At 43.2% G+C, this 17,657-nt stretch overlaps 1 long non-coding RNA gene across 1 annotated transcript; it reads right to left on the bottom strand.

The window, feature by feature from the left end:
• Window positions 1-1,864: 1,864 nt before the first annotated feature.
• LOC129702728 (uncharacterized) lies at window positions 1,865-17,436 on the bottom strand. The gene is made up of 3 exons (XR_008724427.1): window positions 17,281-17,436; window positions 8,109-8,199; window positions 1,865-7,001 (listed from the first exon to the last, which is right to left on the bottom strand). It is a non-coding gene; the product is annotated as an uncharacterized LOC129702728 (long non-coding RNA).
• Between the last annotated feature and the right edge of the window lie 221 nt (window positions 17,437-17,657).

Consider the following 17,657-nt stretch of genomic DNA (forward strand, 5'->3'; position numbering starts at 1 on the left):
AGGGGAAATGAGCTGTGGGTGCGCAGTAGGGGGCTATGGGTAAGTGGTGGAATATTGCGTTGGGGGGATGGGTTGCGTTGGGGGAATGGTTGTGTGGTGGAATGTTGCATTGGGAGAACGGGGCCCAAGGGGGACAACAGCAGGACAATGAGGGGGGAAAAAAATCACCATAGACTGGAAGTAATGGAAAACTGCCAATGATGAAAATCTGTAATAAAAATAGAAAGTACTGCAACCACTCAGCAATTGAGGCAGCATCAACAGAAAGAGAAACCGAATTAATGGTTCAGGTCAAAAATGCCTCAGTAAAACTGAGATCTACAATCTGAAATATTTACTCCATTTCCTTTTCCACATATATTATGTGACTTGCTGAGTATTTCCAGGACACTCTATTACCATCATTGTAATGTGTAGGCTGACCATGGGTGATGCATCCCAGTTGTTGGCTGCTTGCTCCAAACCTCGGCTAGAGCAGCGTCGCTTGTGGCTGAAGAGACTAATGCAGGAGTCTCTGTCGCAAAGGTCACATTTCTGTGGGGTCTCCGGTTTGTTGAAGTTGCTGCGCTCCTTTCTCCGTGTCCGCTTGTCTGCCTCTGCGTTCAAGTTTCTCTTCCCCCGTTTTGAGATGTTGGTTCAGGGTACCTCTCCACCTCATGCGGTCAGCTGCAAGGCTCTCCCCGGACTCCACATCGATGTTGAGCGCCTTCATATCTCTCTTGCAGACATCCTTGTAACGTAGCTGGGGGCGGCCGGTGGTTCTCCTCCCAGATGTCAGCTCTCCATAGAGGATGTCTTTTGGAATACGGCCATTCTCCATGCGGTGGACATGGCCCAGCCATGAGTAGAGTGTACATACTGGGAAGGCCAGCACGAGACAGGATCTCGGCGTTGGACACTCTGTTTTGCCAGGATATGCCCAGGATACGGCGGATGCTTCTCAGGTGGAAGGTGTTGAGTCTTCTCTCCTGCCTGGCATATGTAGTTCATGTCTCACTGCCATACAGCAGCGTGCTGTTGACACGGGCGTTGTAGACTGCTATCTTTGTCTTCACTGTCAGCTTTGGGTTGGTCCACACTCGAGTTGTGAGGCGAGCGAGAGTTGTAGTTGCCTTCCCGATCCTCTTATCAATCTCTGTGTCCAAGGAAAGGTTGTCGGTGATGATGGAGCCGAGGTACGTGAACTGATGGACAGCAATGAGTTCGTAGTCATTGATGGAGATGACAGGCGTCGCCTCTGTATCCTGCCCCAAGACATTCATCTTCTTCAGGGTGATGGTCAGCCCGAATTCCTTGCAAGCTCGATAGAAACGGTCCATCAGACTTAAATAGGCCATCTCTGCTGACGAGGTCGAACACCTTGGTGAGGTCAATGAAAGCAACATACAGGGCGATCTGCTGTTCTCTGCACTTCTCCTGGAACTGGCGAAGGGAGAAGACCATGTCTATTGTTGAGCTTCCAGCTCAGAAACCGCACTGTGACTCTAGGTAGTCACGTTCTGCCAGCTTCTGCAGGCGGATCAAGATGACCCGAGCAAAGACCTTGCCAACGATGTTGCGGAGGGAGATGCCTCTGTAGTTGCTGCAGTCGCTTCTCTCGCCCTTGTTCTTGTAGAGAGTAAATGATCGTGGCATCCCTCATGTCCTGCGGTACAGCTCCTTCTTGCCAGCACTGGCAGAGGACTTCATACAAAGGAAGCAGTAAAGGCCCTGTCCCACTTACATGTCCTCGGCATGCAAATTACGCGACCTTGTCGTCGCGTTGAGGAGCACGGGCATCGTGTGGCCGCGCGGGGCCGGTCCCACTGAGAAGCGCAGAGTGGTATGGAGTTGTGTGCGGTATCACGCAGCGTTCCGGGACTTAGTACCGAACAAAATCTTCGCGTGCCACCGGCCTGTCGCGTAACTGACGGCCAAAGTGGGACAGGCCCAAGACCCTGGCGCAACGCAACGTCTCACCTCCAACAGCAGCAGAAGCAGGCAAACGATTGTCGAACTCAGCCTGGGGCTCACAGCTGTTGGTACAGTAAAAGCTCTTTGGTTGCAGCCTGATCTTGCAACTCACCAAGGAGTGGGCTGTGTCACTGTGGCAGGAACGTGTGTGGAGAACGTTCTTGATGGCGGCACGTCTGAATAGGATCCGATCCAGTTGATGCTAATGCTTTGAGCGTGGGTGCCTCCAGGAAACCTTGTGCTGGGGCTTTGTCTGGAAGTACGAATTGGCGATGCACGGATCATGGTAGGTGCACAGTTCAAGCAGTCGCTGTCCGTTATCATTCATTTTGCCCACACTAAACTGCCCAAGGCAGGAAGACCACGATTCATGGTCTGCGCCCACTCTGGCATTGAAGTCGTCCAGGAGAACAAGTTCTTCCTTGCTGAGGAATCTGCTGACGATGGATTCAAGGTTCTCATAGAAATCGTCCTTTGTATCTGATGTGGAGGACAGTGTTGGGGCATACAAGCTGACAAGAGTGACTGGGCCTGCGGTGGTGTTGCGGTGGAGAGTCAGGAGTCGCTCTGAGCCATTACTGCCTGGTTCCACCGTGTTCAGCAGGCTGTTCCTTACTGCGAAGCCTACTCCGTGCTCTCTGGATTTGTCAAAGTCTTTCCCCTGCCAGTAAAACGTGTACTCCTTCTCCTTCAGTGTGCCCGAGTCTGCCAGCCTTGTTTCCTGAAGGGTGGCTATGTCTACGTTGAGTATCTTGAGCTCGTCCTTTATGACAGCTATTTTCCTGGAATCACTGATGTCCTATAGGTTTTCAGAAAGGCCGGTCATCATTGTCCAGACTTTCCAAGTTCCCAGTTTTAGAGCTGGTCTCTTTTGATGTGTTCTTTTGTTGGTAGGTGCGAAGGTTGGGATCTGCTGTTCGGATGGTTCCTAATCCCCGTGCACCCAGTGAGGATAGCAGACCGTGGCGGGACAGCACCTTATTGGCTGGGGGCTGCCCAGCTTGAGGCGGGCGGTAGCTGTCCAGTGAGATCCAAAAATCCCTCCCAGTCGGGAGCAACTCCTGGCGCCTCACTTTACACCAATCTCGCGATAACTAATAACCGGTAACTGTTGCTCCGCGTGTTGTGTCGACGCCGCAGACGAAGCTGGAGTGTCCTCTCTAGGTTGTAGGTGTAGGTTTGAAGGTGATGTGTGGTTGGATGCAAGCCTGGGCGATGTCATATGGAGGACAGGCTGTTGCCCATGCAGCACGTCCCCCCTCTCCACGTCGCCGATCGATCCAATGGAACAGCAGGGCCATTAGTTTGGAACCAGTGCCGTCGCAGGAGCTGCCAGAGCGAGGTTATAGACAACGACGAACTGCCTTAAGGGCTCAGACTCCGGATTTTTCTTGAGGTTTATTCCTGGAGCCTTTTCCATTACTGGATATGGCCAGAAGGCAATGGAGGTTTTAAATCAGAGTTTTCACTCTCCTAGATGGACTGCCTTCCCAGGCTGATGAGCCCCATCTGCCCGAGTCTCGTGGGGGCGGGAGCGTCTACCTTCCCTTGCAGGTCAATAGCACCTGCCCACTTTTCCACATATATTATGTGACCTGCTGAGTATTTCCAGAACATCCTATTTCCATCATTGTAAACTGTACTTCTTTCAATGAAACTGTGGAGATGGGGTTGGGATCTGAGGCACATGCAATAAGTGCTGTGATCTGTGAGGCTCATGGAACCATAGGTGTGATAGACAAATTGGCAAAGTACTTACATTCTTTCACTGATCCCAGTGTCAATCTGTTGGCAAAGCATCAGTTTGTTTGACAAGAAGTTCAGTTTCAAATTGTCACAATATATATTTTCATGTTTAATATTGCCTGCCCCTTATCAGTCCTTCTACTGTCATATCTTTTAGCCATACTTGTCTCCCTGCGACACCTGACAAGAGTAAAAATCGGATTTTATTCAACCATTTTCTGGGTCATTTTCAGGAATCAATGCTTTACAACAAGACATTGAATTGGGTACTTTTTTCAGCAATTTCTGGGGCTAATTAATGTGTCAGGAAAATGCAAATGTGAGGGTCTCAAGCCTGTCTCAAATTTGATAGTGTGAGGTGTACCAGAAGACAGGTTTTCTTAGGATTGATAAACCATTACTTGAGATCTCCAATGACATGTAAGAGCTTTTGAAGAAAACTTTCTTGATGCATATTCAGAAAGAGCAGAAGGCTCACCTCATTCTGTTATAACTCAAAATAATTCCCTTTCCCAGAACATTGACATTCAGACTGCTCCCGGCAAGGAGACCCAAGATTCAATCAGTCACAGAAGAGCAAACTATATTGAAGTACATAAAGTAAATTCTACATGGGTCTTTGCAGAATTTGGCAATATTTGCCTATATAAGCTTCGCAATGGGTTTTGATGATGACAGCTGGCAATTACCTTGCAGTGAACACATTCTTACAATCCTGTTGCACTTATCCGGAGGTGTTATAACTTGTCAGTATTATACTGTTCAGCATGTGAACTGTACACTGGACCGTGAGAACTTCATGAATGTTGTGACAGAATACGGCATTTGAAGGCACAATAACGAGGTATGAAAAACAAGGATATCACAAATTTTATTTTTTAATGTAAAGCATTTCTCTAATTAGTTAGTATCCAATTCAATAAATCTGCATAACTATTTTTAAAGACAACAAAATGCTGGTGACACAAAGTGCATTGTAAGTATGGGTCAATGGTGTTTATGCAAAAATGTAGTGTGGCAGTCAAAGATAGCAATGAAAGGAGTTGGAAATGAACTTGTTCTACATCAAACTTAATCAACTGTTCATGGGATGCCAAACAGACATCAATAAACTGATATATAAGCACTAATGAGAAGGAAAAAAAAAAGAAAAACACAAGGTTAAAAGTACAATAATTTTTTTTAATCAAAAATTAAAGATATAGAGTCATACTGTAGATCATACAGCACGGAAACTGGCCCTTCGGCCCAGCTTGCCCATTCCGACCAAGATGCCCTATCTACACTGGTCCCGCTTGCCTGCCTTTGGCCCATATCCCACTAAACATTTCCTATCGAAGTACCTGTCCAAATATCTTTTAAATGCAGTTTTTGCCTCAACTCCCTCCTCGGGTAGCTCATTCCTTATACCCACCACCTCTGTGTGAAAATGTTGTCCATCAGACTCCTATTAAATCTTTCCCCTCTCACCTTTAACTTATTTCCTTTGGTTCTTGATTCCACTACTCTGGGTAAAAGATTCTGTGCATCTACCTTATCTATTCCGGTCATTCCACCTCTATAATATCACCTCTCATCCTCCTCTGATCCAAGGAAATAATACTAGACTGCCCAACCTCTCCCTATAGCTCAGACCCTCAAGTCCTGGCAACGTCCTCATAAATCTTCTCTGCACTCTTTGCAGCTTAACATTTTTTCTACAGCAGGGAAACACTACAACATGGCCTTACCAACGCCTTGACCAGTGGCAAACACTGGAGGCAGTACATCCTTGCTCAGGCACATCATGCAACTATCCAGACAACAATTCTTCAACTTGCTAAAGTTTGTGGGCCTAGAGGAGGGTCCTTTCATTTGATTTACTATTGCATTCACATCCAAAATAAAGTTATGCTGCCCATTGTTGTCCATGACAATGAAAGGTACTTTTAGTCTGAAAAATTGTTTTAGAAAATTATGGTGCCTCACTTTGACAAATAGATTATTTTTACTAAAAACTAACCAGTCATATTTGTCAACACTGTCCATTAATTGATGGGAATTCTGTCACATCGAACATCAAAGTGGTTTATTATTTATAATCTACTTGAGTGGTGTCGCTTGTACTATTTATGCAACAAGTGCCAGCACTAAATATAGATGAAACAGAGGCCAGAGTGTGTTACAAGACAGAAACAGAGATGGTTCAGATTACATCACGGACCACAAGCTAAAGCTGAAGAGATTTATCAACATGTTGAATTTAAAACACAGTTTTTGAAAAGGTCTCTGTATACTTTTCTCCATAATATCTTAAGAAATTCAAGGAAGTTCATTGATCAATAGGGTGTAATACAATGATCATTCATTATCATTAGTAATGCTGCTAATTTTGCTTTGAAAAGCAAGAGCATTCTACTTCTGTTGGCATTCTCACAAATTGATTAATTTGACCAATGTACCAGAAACTCCATCTACAACATAAATTATGCCAATCCATGCATATTATTCTGCTATGTTTCATTCAACCCATGACATAGTAACACCATCTGTGGGATGCTAAACTATCTTAGATTATCCCTGTTTTTTAAAAATATTTTACACTTTTAGGCCTCTTCTCCCAACTATCGGGAAATTCTTATACAAGCAAATTCTTATCACCTCTCTTTAAGTGGAATTCCATAACTAGTATTCAGAAAGCTTAGAAGGGATAGAAAAATCCCTTTTTGTCCATTTAAGAATTCCTCGTGTTTATTCAGTTGAAATCAAGAACTCAAACATTGTTGAACCGTGGTCACAATTCCACACAATCACTCCATGTCGCAATTTGTGTATGATGCTTTGAGAGTGCTTGAAACAAGCAAAAACTTTATACAAACATATGAACTGATATATTTTGAAAAAAATCATAGAAATACAATTGGAATTGTTCTTAATATTAAAGTCTCAGATTATATCTGTAAATTAAATCAAACATGTGGATGGATGTGCTTGAGAGGCGTATGAGGCACAAGGTGCAGGTCATCCTGAAAAAACCCCATGTAATTCTGGAGAGTCAAAAGAGCACTCGGAACAACAACCGGCTCCTCTCCCTGCCCTGTAGAACGGAGCGGTTCAGGAGATCCTTCACCCCTGCAGCCATTAGATTTTATAATTCGGACCGCTAGGCTGTAGGGTGATGCATTCTTGCAATTTTTAATTTTTAATTGTTAATTATTGGTCTTTTTAAGTAGTGTCCACAGTGTATTCTATGTATTTTCTGTCTGCGTTCGTTTTGAATCTGTGGGTTTGTTGGTTGGGGGCTTCTGGACATCTGAATTTCCCTGAGGGGATCAATAAAGTATTTATTATTATTATTATTATTATTAAACATGAATGATTTAATTGCAGCAGACAGCAGGAGATAATTTGTTGAAATAAACATATAAAATCATGATGGCTCAGTGATGAGAAATTAATGATACTGTATTTGTCACTTCCTAGCTTTGATTATGAAATGCCCTTGCCCTCTCAGGATCCCACAGCAAGGTGAATCAAAAACACCAAGTAGATGTCACATGGCTAGTTTGGAACAAAAATGCACGCTGCAAGATTTGTGACAAGGGTTTGCTTGGTTTAATATTTATTACAACTGGATTATTTCGTACACAATTTTACTAATCTTTTAATAATACTTCTATGATATATTTTATCAGTCCTGCCCTTTCTTCAAAACCTGCAAATTTCATATTACACTTCATTATGACATAGAAAAAAGCCATTCGGCCCACATATGTCACCTCTGCGAACTATCCCATTAATACCCTTTTCCTATTTTTTCCTTTAACTTTATCCTATTTTTTCCTATGTACCCACTATTTCCACGATTCTTCTACCTGCCAGCTACACTGTGGGTAATTTACAGTGGCTAATTACCTGCTAACTAGCTAGTCGTTGGGATGTAGGAGAAAACCGGAGCACCAGCGGAAACCCACTCGGTGGCATGAGACAACATACAAACTCCACACAGACAGAAGGTTAGGTGTAAACTCTGGGTCCTAGGAGCTGTGAGGAAACAGCAAAACGTCCACAAGGTATTTCTCAAGGCACGATATGTGGATTAAGGAGCTTAATTTATCCGTTTGGATCACAGATTTTCTTTCTTCCACAACAATACTGCAGCTATGTTTTATTGTACAAGTACCTCACTAGGGAATAAAAAATGACTGAAAAAAAGAATTTAACAATATAGTTACAACTCAACAAATAAGCATCCTAAACAATCAATTTTGATATCGGCACTGACATCTGAAGTATTTTACAGGTTATTTCACATAGGTTATGGGAACATCCTTTAATAAATAAACAACCATTTTTATTTTCATGAATTCTAATTTGTACAGAATCAGCAAGTTCTAATATTCCACCATATTATAGGATTATTCTCTTACCAAATCTGCGATGTTCATTGTCGTGTTGAGAGATCTGTAGTTCTACAAAGACTTTTGCCTCCAGCTCACTTAACAGACAGCACTGTGTTATCTGAAACACAATGCCAACAACACAGAGACATTGTTTACCAACAGGACTCGGGGGTAGGACACAAAACTCCTTTTCCACAGAACTCGAATTAGCCATATGTAATGCCCCAAAAATGTTTCAAAAGATGGTCAGCAATTTTAGAAGGCACCAGTTATTTATCAATTATTCTAATAATGGAATGGTGTGAGTTGGAAAGTAACTTTTTAGATAATTGACCTTTACCGAACATCTGCTCACTGCAGGCCTATCTAATGGTGGAACATTGTCTTCCCTTAGGCAATCCTTCTGGACAAAGGATGACTTGCTTCCACATTGGCTTTGTAGGGTTCTGAGGCAGTCGGTGAAGCCATTGTGAGACTCTTCCACCGATGGGGTAGGAGGTACCTGGTGGAATAGACAGGTGAGTAGATTGTGAGGTGGTATATCAATGCACAGTATATATTCAAGGCTTCCGCGTGGTTCCGACATGGCCTTGGTGTTCTCAGCGTCATCCTGAATGCTCAATCTACACTTGGAGTGATCAGGGACTAGAGATTCCCAGGAATCCATGGTGATTTAGCATTTCTTCAAGCAGGCTTTGAGTACATCCTTTAAACGTTGCCTCTGTCTGCCTGGTAATCTATTTCCATGACAGAGGTTGGAATACCATATTTGTTTCAGGAGCCAGAGTTGGGCATGACCAATGTAGCCAACCAAGTTTAGCTAGGGCCTCAGTGCTGGGGATATTGGCCACTGAGTGATGATGAAGCCAATCCTTCTGATGAATAGGAAGGATATTGTTGAGACGGGGATGGCCATAACAGCCCACATAAAAATCCACATATGTCATGGCTGTTAACAAGCTGAGCTTCCTTTGCTCTCGCAATCCATCTGCTTTCAAGGCATGTACAGCTCCCTGAAAGAATGATGGCACTTCCAATGTAGTCATATCTTATGTTGGCAGTTCATGCACTTAATCTCCTGGTTATTCTCATTAAATAGTCTTGGTTCTTGTTTTAGTGAAGAATTCAAGAGCTCTTTACAGGTGCATATCCATAAACATTGGAGACTTTGCAGCTCTTGTAGGTTGGGAGTTGACCAGTTGTCTATGAGGTGCTTTCTGAAAAGAGTTACTTTTGTGTGGCGGACAGCAATCGTAGGCCATTAAAGCAGAAGGATATAACGTTCCCATTTTATCAAATGCTGCAATAGGTTAATTATAATTTTGACAAGAAGCAGATGGTGTATATCTGTCATATGCTGTATGACTATATAACTCTATTCTGAACGGTACTTCCATAAGCTAGAGTAGTGTCCGATTCATCACCACCCTATTGCAGACATTGGACTTTGTCTCTGGAACTGGTGAACTACAGTGCTGAGAACGACATTCTGCACTCTGTGTCTTTACCTTCACTCTACCCATTGTACTTGAGTTTGGTTTGATTGTATCTACGTATGGTATTATTTGATTTGATTGGATAGTGTGCAAGACATAGCATTTCACTGTACCTGAAGTGACAATAATAATAAATGCAAGCCTAGTTTACTTTTTTTTAGATTGTACATAGTAGTTTAACATATTTATCATTGAACCCAGTAGGTTTAATGTAGAGAGTGGGAAAGGGGGCTCTGATAGTTTAAAGAAAGCGTGGGAAACATGGCCCTGATAGTTTAACGGAAGAATGGCAAATCGGAACTGGTGAGTTTAAAAGGACATGGGAAACTGGGCACCAGTGAATTTAAAGGAAGCATGAGAGAAAGGGCCCAAATGAATTTAAAGGAAGTGTAGGAAATTGAGTCTTGGTATTTCATAGAAATGTGGGAAACAGGGTCCCAGTACATATGAAGCATAAGAAACAACACCCAATTATCCAAATGCTAAGCTGTTGAGCTTTCCAAACAATGATATAGCAGATTATCCGGATTGTACTGTAGCTTAAATCCTGTTAAAGGCTTGGAAATTTGGATGTAGCAATTACAGGTTATAGTCCTTGAGGCACTCCTGATACTGAATCCCGATCTTCATTTCCTTCAAATCACAGCTACAGAGAATAACAAGACCCAGATACTGATTCACCTTTCAATGGGTGAAACTAACTTAGAATGCTATGTGTAGGTAATAGGCCCTCCTCGGTCATGACTGACCATGGGTGATGCATCCTGGTCAGATGCAAGCCTGGGCGATGTCATATAGAGGACAACCAGTTGCCCATGCAGCACGTCCCCCCTCTCCACGTCGCTGATCGATCCAAAGGAACAGCAGGGCCGTTACAATTTAGCACCAGCGCCGTCGCAGGAGCTGCCAGAGCGAGGTTGTAGACAATGACGAACTGCCTTAGGGGCTCCGACTCCGGATTTTCTTGAGGTTTACTCCTGGAGCCTTTTCCATGACTGGATATGGCCACAAGGCAGTGGAGGTTTTAAATCAGAGTTTTCCCTCTCCTACATGAATTGCCTTCCCAGGCTGACAAGCCCCATCTGCCCGAGACTCGTGGGGGCGGGAGTGTCTACCTTCCCGTGCAGGCCTATAGCACCTACCCACTGCCCAGATGTGTAGGTAGGAACCGCATATACTGGTTTACACCGAAGGTAGATACAAAATGCTGGAGTAGCTCAGCGGGATAGACAGCATCTCTGGTTAGAAGGAATGCGTGACGTTTTGGGTCGAGACCCTTCTTCAGACTAAGTCAGGGGAGAGAGAAACGAGAAATATGGAAGGGTAAGGTGAAGATGAGAGATCAAAGGGGACGAAGTTCAAGGAAAATGTAGAATAGATCACTGTTAGGTAGGGGAAGTTGACAACAAGGCATACAAAGTAAAATTAAATCAGGAAGACAGTCAAACTAGTCGGAGAACTAGGATGGGGGAGGGATGGAGAGAGGGAAAGCAAGGGTTAATTGAAGTTACAGATGTCAATACCATACCGTTGGGTTGTAAGCTGCCCGAGCAAAATATAAGGTGCTGTTCCTCCAATTTGCATTTGGCCTCACTCTGACCGTGGAGTAGGCCCAGGACAGAAAGGTCAGTATGGGGATGCTATGTTATCTTGTATCCTGTTCCTGCAAGACTTCAATAAGAAGACAACTCACAACTGAAGCTGGATCTCCACCCATTTTCTTCATGGGTTATATTGTTTTAAGAAGGTTAAATGGTTTTTAATGATCATCATGTGTTTAGCGAAAGGATACAGATGGTTGAATTGAAAACAATGATGGGTGTCCTAACCTGAAAGTTTTAGGCAGGCAATTCAGAACAGGCATTGTAGCAGTGCCTGATTATGTCATAATTTGATGTTTATGAACCACTAGATAGCAATCAGGACTGGGAAGACTTGCCGAATTTCCCCAGACTGAGGTTAATGAGGATTAATGCCAAGAACTATCTGCTGCCTTAAATGAAATGAGCTAGGTTAGCACAGAGACTGAGGTTTTTTTTAATGGGAGATAATTATCCAGTAAGTCATCAGTATATCTAAATGTTTGCAGGTTTTCTACTGCCCTCCTGCCACGACTGGTGCAAAATTAATGAAACCTGCAGGGTGACTCATCTGCTGGAATTATAGTAGTAAAATTAGAGATTATTTCAAATTATTCTGGACTAAGTTCCTCTCAGAATATAATTTTAATAGGAGTTTGGTATATACAATCACCCTTTGAAAAGAGGACACAGGTGCTGGAGTAGCTCAGCGGGACAGGCAGCATCTCCAGAATAGGTGACGTTTTGGGTCAGGATCCTTCTTCAGACTGATTGTGGTTATGGCGTAGGGAAATGAAAGCTGGAAGAGAGGAGGGGCAGGCCAAAACCTGGCAGGTAATAGGTGGATACAGATGAGGGGGGAGGGTGGTTGATAGGCATGTTGAGGAAGGAATGTAGGTGGAAGAGGAGTGGGAAGGGACAAATAGGTGCTAGTCCAGGTAGAGCACATGGGATTGGGGAAAAAAGGAGGGGTGAGGGTTTATGTAGTTACTTAAAATTGTCTAATTCAATGTTAATACCCTTAGAATAGATAGTTTAGCAATGGGGAGATAAATAGACTCTGCTTGCGAGAATCCACCAGAACAAATGCAGTAAAATTCCGATAATCTGACACCCTTGGCAGACTAGCAGATTTTCTGGATTATTGGATGTTGCTCCAATTAATATCCAAACATGATTTTAGTTCACTTTTGTTCGCGTTTTAATGTAGTACTAGACCAAGTGGGACCCGTTGGGCCCCGTTCACCCAACGCAATATTCCACCACTCACGCGTTCCCCCAATGCAACCCGTTTCCACCACTCACTCTTTCCCCCAACGCAATTTCCCACCACTCACCCATAGCCCCCCAACTCGTTTCCCCTCATCCCCCAACACTCGTTCTCCCTCCTCTTCACCCTCCCTCTTCTCTCCCCTTTCCTCTCCTCTCTCCCTCACCTCTCCTTTCCCTTACCCTCAGTCACTCCCTCCCTCCATTCATAACATCTCTCCCCTCCCTACCGCCCTTGACGTCATTGTGAGGTGGAAGCTGCTGTTTTGTTTTTTTATGTAAATTAGATTCCATTGTGATGTCATTGTGGGTGGAACCCTGCTGAAGGGCTGTTTATGTAAATTATATCCCATTGTGACATCATAGCTGCTAAATACCACTGCAACTTCAAATGATTGGTGAGTAAGGTGGTCCAAAAATTGTAACGCTATCGTGTACCGTTTTGGCGTAATTCAGGGCATGAACCGCAGACAGGCACTCAGACAGACACACAGACAGACACGTAGACTCGCAAACAAACAAGATGAGAGTTTTAGTAATATATAGATAGACAATACATTTTCCATTAATTTTGGTGAGCACATTTTTAAATAGACTGCTCCATGGGTCCAGCTCCATGTTCCTGCCACTGATGCTCCTGATCCCGTCCCCAGTCTGACTGCACACCCTGCCTACACCCCAGCCCCGACGGCCCCCTTGAACCCCAGTTCTGGTTCTAAATCCCATCTGCACTCTCAATCCTCGGCTAATTAACTAATGACCGAGCCAGATGCTAAACCATCAGAATTTCCAAACAATAGGATGCTGGACTGTTGGAGTTTTGGTTAAAGAGAAAAACTGAAGAAAAAAATAAGTATAAACCTAAGAACAAAGTGCAGTGAACTCATGCAGAAACAACTTTGTTGTGGCATTGTAGCAAGTGGGAAAAAAACCACATTAAACACACATGGAAAGACAATTCTGTAGCAGACTTCTTCTGTAAAAACCTCCACCCCCAGTCTCTAAGGCACACAAAGGCATTGTCTTCATAATTTACTACCACTGCAATTGATGAAGATTAAAGAATGTTGCTAATGAGATTGGAGGATGGGGGGCTGTTGGATGAAGTTGATAATCATGCGGGAGACAAGGAGTAATAGTAAAGGCGATTGCTTTTTTTTAGTTTTGAGATGCAGCATGGAAAAAGGCCTTTCAGCCCATTGAGTCCATGCTGACCATCGATCACTTCTTCACACTAGTTCTATGTTATCCCACTTCTCATCCACTCCCTACACACTAGGGACAATGTACAGAGGTCAGTTAACCTACGTACCTGCAAATCTCTGGGATGTGCGAGGAAACTGGAGCACCCGGAAGAAAAGCCACGCAGTCACTGGGAAAACATACAAACAGCGGCCCAGGACATGATTGAGGCATGAAAATGGGAGACCATGAGCGGAGGGGAAAAGGTACGGTGGATTGTTTGTGGGAATTAATCATGGTGTGGGAAGATTACTTGTGGAGATTATAAATGGGTAGGTCAAGTGGAACACGTGAGAATATTCATATGGGGGATGGAGAAGTGTTATGGTGTTGGGTGATTCATTAACAACAAAGAGTTAAATGAATGTGCAATAAACATTTTGGACTGTCAAGGCCATTAAACTATGATTTGCAGATATTTTAAAGATGGCATCACAGAAGAAACAGTGGTGATAGCTATTAACAGAAATATTTACAAATTCACATGAAGCAATGTCTGACATATGGTATGTGTAATATTGACCTAAATTTGATCTGTAAAGAAGGTTCTGGAAATTTTGAAATTAATACTGATCTTCACATTCTGAAGTACAGTAGCTGTTGCCAGTAATAATAAAGATGCGGTCTCTCATAGAATTAGCAACACTCTCTCACACATGCATTATACTGCAGTAGATGGAAATCTTCTTTGCATTAACCTCCCCTAGAAGGTCTCTTTGTCTTCGAGATTTAGTCAGTTTTAGATACAGGTATTACAACATATTCATGCGCCACACATAAGTGTAACACCGATGAATGATATGTTAGGAAAAACATTAAGAAATAAACGTTAACCAGTGAGATGCTTTTAAAAGTGTTAGATTCAAACTTTGAATCTATAATCATTAGTCACCACTGCACTAATACCTGTCTAGAATAAGAAATGAATACAGAATTTTTAGCAGACAATTCTACTGTATGACTTTAATTATATCAGATTTTATTTCTCAACCTCCATACAAAATCTAAAGTAATATTAAAAAATGAAGTAGAGGTGACAATTTTCAATTAAAACTTTGATAATGATTTGGGAGGAAAGCTTGTTGTTCTGCAGGAAATAATTAGTTCTAGTTTGAGGCCTGATATAGTGTTATGGTCAGTTAGTCAGCGGATAGTGTATTTTATAAAAACCGATGGTGCTTTGCGAGAACTTAATGAATGAGGCTTGTGAAATGCAAAGGCTTAGATATGTCGACTCGGCAGCAGAGGTTGAGCAGCGAAGATAGAGAGCAAGAGTACGTCCGGTAGAGGGGGGCTGTAGAGAGAGAGAGAGAGAGAGAGAGAGAGAGAGAGAGAGAGAGAGAGAGAGAGAGAGTTTGTGAGTAACTCAGGAAAGTGGGACAGGGCCTAAAGAGAGAGAAAGAGAGGGAAAGAAAGAGAGAGTGAGAGAGCGAGGAGGAAGAGAGGGAGAGAGAAAGAGAGGGAAATACAGAGGGAAAGAGAGAGAAAGAGAGAAAGAAAAATAAAGAAAGAGAAAGAAAAAGAAAGAAAAAGAAAAAGAAAGAAAGAAAGAAAGAAAGAAAGAAAGAAAAAAAGAAAGAAAGAAAAGAAAGAAGGAAAAAAAGAAAGAAAAAAAAGAAAGAAAGAAAAAGAAAGAAAGAAAAAAAAGAAAGAAAGAAAGAAAGAAAGAAAGAAAGAAAAGAAAGAAGGAAAGAGAAGAGAGAAAGAGAGAAAGAAAGGAAGAGAAGAAAGAAAGAAAGAAAAAAGAAAGAAAGAGAGAAAGAAAGAAGAGAGAGAGAGAAAAGAAAGAAAAAAAGAGAGAGAGAGAGAGAGAGAGAGAGAGAGAAAGAGAGAGAGAAAGAAAGAGAGAGAGAGAGAGAGAGAGAGAGAGAGAGAGAGAGAGAGAGAGAGAAGACAAAATAAATAAAAAATATATATATATATGTATGTTTTTGTTATACTTGCATCTATCTACAGGATCAGTTTTTTTCTAAGAGCTAGTTAATATGTAGGTAGCTGTTTTTTGTATACGGAATAATTTATTGTAAGTTGGTATATTTACTTAGTCAGGTAATATTTTGGATTTGAGCTCGTTTTTTTTGGTTGAGCGCTTATTCTCAAGTTATAACACAAGTACAGGTGCACAACCTTTTATCCGAAAGCCTTGGGACCACACACTTCTCGGATTTCGGAATTTTTCGGATGTCGGAATGGAATATTTTTAGCATAGATTAGACAGCGCGGGCGGCTTGGAAAATCTGGAGCGGCTGCCTCCTCCCCGGAGACCGGGGAATTAATGTAAATCATTGCTTAAATGTTAGCCAGTTAGTTTGGAGGGCTTTTATGTGGTGGGGGGAGGGGGGGGGGGGGGAGGTGAAGGGGGAAACTTTAATTCTTAGTCCCCTACCTGGTCGGAGAGGCGGAGAGTGGGCAATGCCTTTCCGGGTCGCCGTGCCGTAAGCTCCGGAGCGCTGTGGCCGCTGACTCCCAACATCGTGGAGCTGGGGCTGCGGGCTTCCGGCCAAGAGCGGCGCCGGTTGGAGCTCAGACCCCGGCGAAATCGATCCCTGGCCCTGCAGCCCCAGCTCCACGATGTTGGGAGTCGGTGGTGGCGCAGTGCTGGAATACCAGCGGGGAGCGGGCAATGCCTTTCCGGGTCGCCGTGCGGTAAGCTTCGGAGCGCTGTGGCCGCCGACTCCCAACATCGCGGAGCTGGGGCTGCGTGCGAGTATTAAAGTTCTCTGGAGAATTAAAGTTTCCCCCTTCACCCGCCCCCACCACCACATAAAAGCCCTCCAAACTAACTGACTAACATTTAAGCAATGATTTACAGATGTTTAAGTGTCTCCCCGATCTCCGGGGAGGAGGCAGCCGCTACAGTAGTACAGGCCTGGGTTGACCGTGGGTCGTTTAGGGTCAAGTTTGGCACCAAACGCGAGCTTTGGTGTGCAGACGACATCCTGGAAAAAATGTCCGGGTTTCGGAGCTTTTCGGTTTCGAGAATTTCGGATAAAAGGTTGTGCACCTGTACTTTGTGTTTTAATTGTAATTTTATATTGTATATGAATTATTTGATAGTTCAATAAATTAAATCAAGCATCTAATAAAAATCATAAACAATTTTGTTTATTCTGTATTGTTTCTAAATTGTGCCAATTTATGGAGGGAGTCATTGGGAAAAAATAGGTGATCATGGTGTACTGCAACTTGATTGCATCTACCAATGCCCAAAATAATCATAAGTATGCTTTACATTATGAGATGGATGATGTACTGCAATATTAGATTGCCAATATCCAGCTCCCTATTTTTCCTGAGCACAGGACAAATGTTTGTTATCCATTAAAGCACTGATACAATAAAAAACATGGTGTCATTTCCTCACTGACATTTTGAAACAAGAGGCTGTGAGTAGTGTAGTGCCTTGATCTATTTTTTTAATTGTGTGGCATCAATAGCTGGAAGATTTGGGGTATAGAATAGCACAGCACAAGAAGAGGCCCTTCGGCCTAGTTTCTGTGCGAGGATATAATGCCAAGACCATACCTTATCTACCTGCACATAACCCATACTCCCCCATTCTCTGCATATCTATATGCCTATCCACAAATATTTCAAATGCCATTAACATACCTGCTGCAACCATCACCTCCAGCAGCGCATTCCGGGCACACACCATCCTCTGTGCAAAAAACCTGCTTCGCACATCTCTATATCTATAAGTCTCAGTGTGTGTGTGTGTGTGTGTGTGTGTGTGTGTGTGTGTGTGTGTGTGTGTGTGTGTGTGTGTGTGTGTGTGTGTGTGTGTGTGTGTGTGTGTGTGTGTGTGTGTCTGTGTGTGTGTGTGTGTGTGGCTGTGTGCGTGTGTGTGTGTGTGTGTGTGTGTGTGTGTGTGTGTGTGTGTGTCTGTGTGTGTGTGTGTGTGTGTGTGTCTTCTATATGTGTGTGTGTGTGGCTGCTCCCTGTGCGTGTGTGTGTGTGTGTGTGTGTGTGTGTGTGTGTGTGTGTGT

Source organism: Leucoraja erinacea, chromosome 13 (assembly GCF_028641065.1).
Source record: "Leucoraja erinacea ecotype New England chromosome 13, Leri_hhj_1, whole genome shotgun sequence".
Lineage (NCBI taxonomy): Eukaryota > Metazoa > Chordata > Chondrichthyes > Rajiformes > Rajidae > Leucoraja > Leucoraja erinaceus.